Raw genomic sequence first — 6055 nt, 5'->3', positions numbered from 1 at the left:
TGTTGTTGGGGGTTTTGTGGGTTGATTTTTTTAAAACCTATAATCAAGAAGTGCAGATACTAGATAACAGAACCTACTTTTACATTGATATATCATCGTGGATATTTTGGTACTGTTCGCCAACCAGTTTACGTCATAAACCAAATATTGTCATTCATCTTTCATTACAACCGTGTCCGGTGTATCGACGCGTCCGGTGATTCAGTGCTACTGATATTTTGCTGAAGTATGCTTAGGAAGTTGTCATGTTGTCAGTGTTTTTAACGAATTAAAGTTCAATTTCTTTTTCAATGGTTAATCAAGTATCAACATATTTATTGTTAAAGCCGCACACCCTAGTTCCATCCAGCGAAAATAAATTATAATTTCGTTAATCTACAAACCTGTAACACACTTAGATCACGTTTTTATCAAATGGAGTGAAAAAGCAGGTTTTATATCGATAAATACCATGGGAATCCCCGAAATAATTTTGAAAGTTAGTATCCTGATGTCACCGGTAGATGTCGCTCGAAGCACAACAATGCCTACGTCACGACAAATTTCACAGACTTGGGGTGCGTTCTTTTCACCTCTCCTGGACATGTTCCAACTGTTCTGTCATGGTTGTATCCCCTCTCCAGATATCGTAGGAGTTAGCAAACTTATTGGTTTTAAAGCCGCACACCCTAGTTCCATCCAGCGAAAATAAATTCTAATTTGGTTAATCTACAAACCTGTAACACTTAGATCACGTTTTTATCAAATGAAGTAAAAAAGCAGGTTTTATATCGATAAATACCATGGGAATCCCCATGTCCCAATTGCTTGAAATAATTTTGAAAGTTAGTATTCTGATGTCACCGGTAGATGTCGCTCGAAGCACAACAATGCCTATGTCACAACAAATTTCACAGAGTGCGCACAGACGGGGTGCGTTCTTTTCACCTCTCCTGGACATGTTCCAACTGTTCTGTCCTGGTTGTATCCCCTCTCCAGATATCGTAAGACTTAGCAAAATTATTGGTTTTAAGGGTTTGTAACGTTTTGTATTGAGACACTTACTTGTCTGAACTTTATTGTTACTGAAAATGTTCACGAACTGTGAAGAAAAATCGCACAAATGAACAACAACAAATCGGATGTTGATTGCACGAACCGTGCACGAGAAAACAAACTGAACCAAAATGATAACGGTCACGTGGTATACCAACATCTGTGACGTTTACACAGGAAGATTCCCTCTAAAAATAGATTGGACCTCGCTTGCTTAACGTTTTTTTCTCGATAGCACGTCTTGTGAAAAAATGCATTTCGTGGTTTTACAAACATCAGGATTACCAAAAAGCACTTCAGGTGAATGGAAATGTGTATTCTAAGTAATAAAATGTAAGTAAATTGCAATTTTATTTGTGAAAAATGGGGTTTAATAGCGAAAAACAACGCCATAATGGTTAACAAATAACTGTAACTAGGGTGTGTACCTTTAAGGGTTTGTAACGTTTTGTATTGAGATACTTACTTGTCTGAACTTTATTGTTACTGAAAATGTTCACGAACTGTGAAGAAAAATCTCACAAATGAACAACAACAAATCGGATGTTGATTGCGCGAACCATGCACGAGAAAACAAACCGAACCAAAATAATAACGGTCACGTGGTATACCAACGTCTGTGACATTGAAATGGAAATATCCCGTCTAAAAATAGATTTAACCTTGTCTGCTCAACAGTTTTTTCTCAAACATGCGTCCGTTTTTCGGAAATACGAAAAATGCATTTTGTGGTATTACAAACACCAGGATTGCCAGGATTACCAAAAAACACTTCAGGTGAATGGAAATGTATATTCTAAATAATAAACGGTAAGTAAAATGCAATTTTATTTGTGAAAAAATGGGTTTAATAGCGAAAAACAACGCCGTAATGGTTAACAACTAGCCGTAACTAGGGTGTGTCCCTTTAAGGGTGCAATTAATTTTTTTTTTAGAATTATCAATAATTATATCATAATTTCAAAATAAATCATTCACCTGTTTTCGTCTATATAAACGCGAAGTAGGTCAGCCTTATTGATATTAAGAATGTTAAAACCAGTCTGAAAACACCTTTCCCGCATTTTTAAAATTATAGCAAACAGTATAAATGTAATTATTTTTGTTCGGTTATTTTTATTTAAACTGAAAAGGAAAACACAGACAAATGCAAACAAAATGAACATTTTACACCTTAATTGACAGTCATTCCAGTTCATAATTGTCACATTGTTGTAAAAAATAAAAGCGAAATAAGATCCACGTGTGTGCACAATCTACCCGAGAAAAATAAAATCCATGTAGGCATCTTAGCCATGCATGACAATGAACATGTATGCATCTGCAGTACTGTGCCACTCAAGAAAACGTTTCCGAAACTGATCATGAGATGGGTCATGTGTGATCGTTCATTTTCATAGTAATATTTTTAACAAGACAAAATAAAAAAGTACTAAAATAATTTTTGGATAATAGTGTAGCGTTTATGGGCTAAAAATGAGGTCATGGGCGGTCTATAAATAGCGGGGTCAACGATCCACATCTACTGCGCCGAATCACCGGACATGCAAACCGTTTTGGATACAAGGGGGTGCCTATATTTATGCACCATTTTAAATGTTTATTTACTACAGACATAAAACAATTCGTAGTGTATTTCAGATTATGCACTGCTTCATTGGTGAGAGACACATTTTATTATGTATTTCACAGTGTTCACACAGAAAATGGTCCTTGAATGCTTAGGTGTGCCGATACACTGGACAGCACTGTAACAGATGTCGTATATACATGTACAAATCAATGTTGGTGTGGGTGCGAGTGAGTCATTTTTATTATTATTATTATTATTTGTATATTTTCTGGAGTATTTGTCATATTTAAATATTTTGTTATAAATGTCATAGGTTCATCAGCAAGGTTTGATTAAGTTGAGGTATGGCATTTTCTTGCACAGACTCACCTTACCAACATGTACCTTCCACTCCAAGCTGTTTTCACAAATATGACTGGACATCTCCTGAAGCAGAAGTTCCACAAATTCAACAACTGGAAGCAGAAAATGAAGGTTTAATTTGTATATTATTGAGTATTGTAATATTTATCTTGAGTAACCTCCAGCCCTCCCCTTCCACACTCCTTTCAATGGTTAGGGTTAGTTTTAAGGTTAGGGTTTGTCTTGGAGCTTTTGATATAGAGGAGGTACGGATTGAACTCTTTCCCTCCCCTTATTGATAGTGTTAAGTCGGGGAAGGCTAGGTGAAACTCTATGTAATGCTTTGGCTATCATCGACAACCAAATGGTCACAAGCTACTGTGTCTAAAATACAACTTTTCCCCTAAATCTGATGCCATAAAGCTTTAGTTTCATTATTCTCGAGTCTATTCATGACATTAATCTTACATGTTGTTAACCAGTACCAATGCCACATGAAGAAACACATTTTGCTATACATCACCACAAGAAAGTACAGTGCAGAGGTAGTAGGTTTCTACATGTAGTATTGGTACTGGTTAACAATATGTAAGTTTAATATCATGACTGGACTTTAATCATGAACGACAAACAACATGAAGAAGAATTTTTTTTTTTTAATCACTTCAGCAAAAAAACCCTTGACATTATGGAATAAATAAAAAAAGGAATAAAATTATGAATTTTAATTCATATACTGGTATGTATATAAGTATGATGCTTCAGTACTGTGTCCAGAAAATTAAAATTATATGACTGCTTAATTTTAAGGTATTTGGTTGCTTGCCCAGAGGGCAAGTATGGGTTCACTTTGAGGTTGGTCCTCCAAAAATTTGGTTGTCCAGATTTCATCCGTGTTTTAAAAATAGAGTTAATTAATATGTTGTCACTGTAAAATGTAATATGTACTGTCTGACAATAAAATACATCCCTAAATTTTGCCATTCAATTTCCTCTATGGCACTGGTGAACTCTTTGTATTTTACATCAGTGCAGTATGTTTGTCCCACATCCAGACCCTTTTTTTCATCAACTGTGCACATCCAAATATAGTCGGTGAACGGCAGAAAATGACAAGTTCTAAATAATATACTCAGTTTATCGAAGACCATTTTGTTAAGTAGACTAACTGCCTTCTCGGCTGGTGTGGTCTCGGGTGCTGTTTGGCAGGTATTCGCCGCCTCCACCGCCAGGTGATTGGAACGATTTTGGTCATGCATTTTCAAACGTTTCTGGCTCACATAGGCACATCCCTTAACAAAATTATTTTCGGATTGTGCGTGTTTTGCATTTTCACACACCTTACAAAACATGAACTTTGTGGCATCCTCATACCTTAGCCACAGGGAATTTGATGCCCATGCCACTTGAAGAGTTTGTACTCTCTGGTCTTTTCCATATGTTTTTCTTTTCTTGTCAGATAATTTTAGTTTTTGTCTTTTCGGGCTCTTTGACATAAAAATAATCGCCACATTTTCTTCTTTTGCTTTTTGTAGTGTGTTCCACTCATTTTAGAAGAGCTAGAATTATTTTAATTACATCAAAATTGTATAATTACCCAGATTCATTATAAAGTTTGTTTCTAGGACTACTACAATAGTTATACTTATATATTATCGGTTTTGTTTTATTCCACGTTTTTGGGGGTTTTTTTAATGTTTGTAGTTTTACACATGTACAGATAAAGCCTAATTGCTTAAGATTTTTGTGATTTGGTGACACATCAGCTATTTTCCAATCGAATGCACGCTATGTTCCAATTGAATGCACTGTAATGTTTGCTATTCAGAATACTTCAGCCGATTACAATTTTTCACAATGTCTCACTGAATCTGCCGAGGAGTTCCAAGTGGCAAACAAATCCATGTGATTTTGACTGATTGACTGACGCTTTAGATAACAACAGTTTAAAAGCGATTGTGGGCAAGGAAACTGCCCGACTGAATATTAGGTTGTCACAGACGACTGTAAAAATTGAGCACTGGATAACACTGTTGTAGCGTTTGACAACTTGGCCTAGCACCTGTTTGGACTAACCAATTAATAACGTTGTCGCTGATTGGAGGAATTTGACCTCTTCTGGCTCTAGAAATAACAGGTGTAGCTATTCTGATCACCACCACAACAAAAAAGGTTAAAACCATTTTTTAATTTTCAAGTCTTTTATATTTATTGGATACACTACATTAGGATAGTAAAAAAATAAATACATAAATTTATTGATTATTTCAGTACATTTATGCTATTTCAAAGCATTGTTTATTTCACAAATGCCTCTGGTCAACACCCATCAGACTCAGCCACTCCACCCAACTGGGCTCGATGCACAGGTGTTTGATTCCAAAGACACTTTCATTGAGACAGGACAATGATTGTAACCAGTTGCAAACTCTGGGTCCTTTGTTTTAATTGTAGTGTTATTGTTAACAATTAATCTCGTGGCCGGCTCAGCTTCTTTGACAAATGTCTAGCCTAGTGGCAGTGGATTGATACTACTGTAGGTCCGACATACATGAGGTCTGCAAATGGCTAATTTTAAAAATTAAAGTTTGAGAATTTTATGTAGACAAATAAACATATGCAGAATTACTGCTACTAAGCGAATAGGAATTTGTTTCAATAATAGAAACGAAAAGGTGCTTCGGACCGACAAGAATGACATGGGACAGGCAAATACATATTTTAAAATAATAATTTCGGTCTCGGAGATCGAGAAATGGGGCTTTTCCCCACCCCTGATTGTGTCATGATGTAATATTTGTTTTTAATTTTTACTTTGTTGATATTTTTTTATTTTATCTGCTGCATAATCATAATTGTTTTAGTTTAATAGCTCTAGTTAAACATCTGCTAATGTTATTTATATCAAATAATTTGGCTGTTAACTTAAATATTCTTGTGAATTAGAATTGTTTAATCTTCTTCTTCTGCGTTCAAACACTGTTGGTTATGGCTCTTAATTTAGATCAGGATTTGTATGTTCCTGATGAACTGTGGTGTTAATCAGTTCACATTTGGTTCCCCATAGCTTGTCTCTAAAGTACATCGGTATTGGCCAAGAGCTTG

This window comes from Gigantopelta aegis, chromosome 4 (genome assembly GCF_016097555.1).
Source record: "Gigantopelta aegis isolate Gae_Host chromosome 4, Gae_host_genome, whole genome shotgun sequence".
Taxonomy (NCBI): domain Eukaryota; kingdom Metazoa; phylum Mollusca; class Gastropoda; order Neomphalida; family Peltospiridae; genus Gigantopelta; species Gigantopelta aegis.
This window is presented reverse-complemented; position numbering follows the sequence as displayed.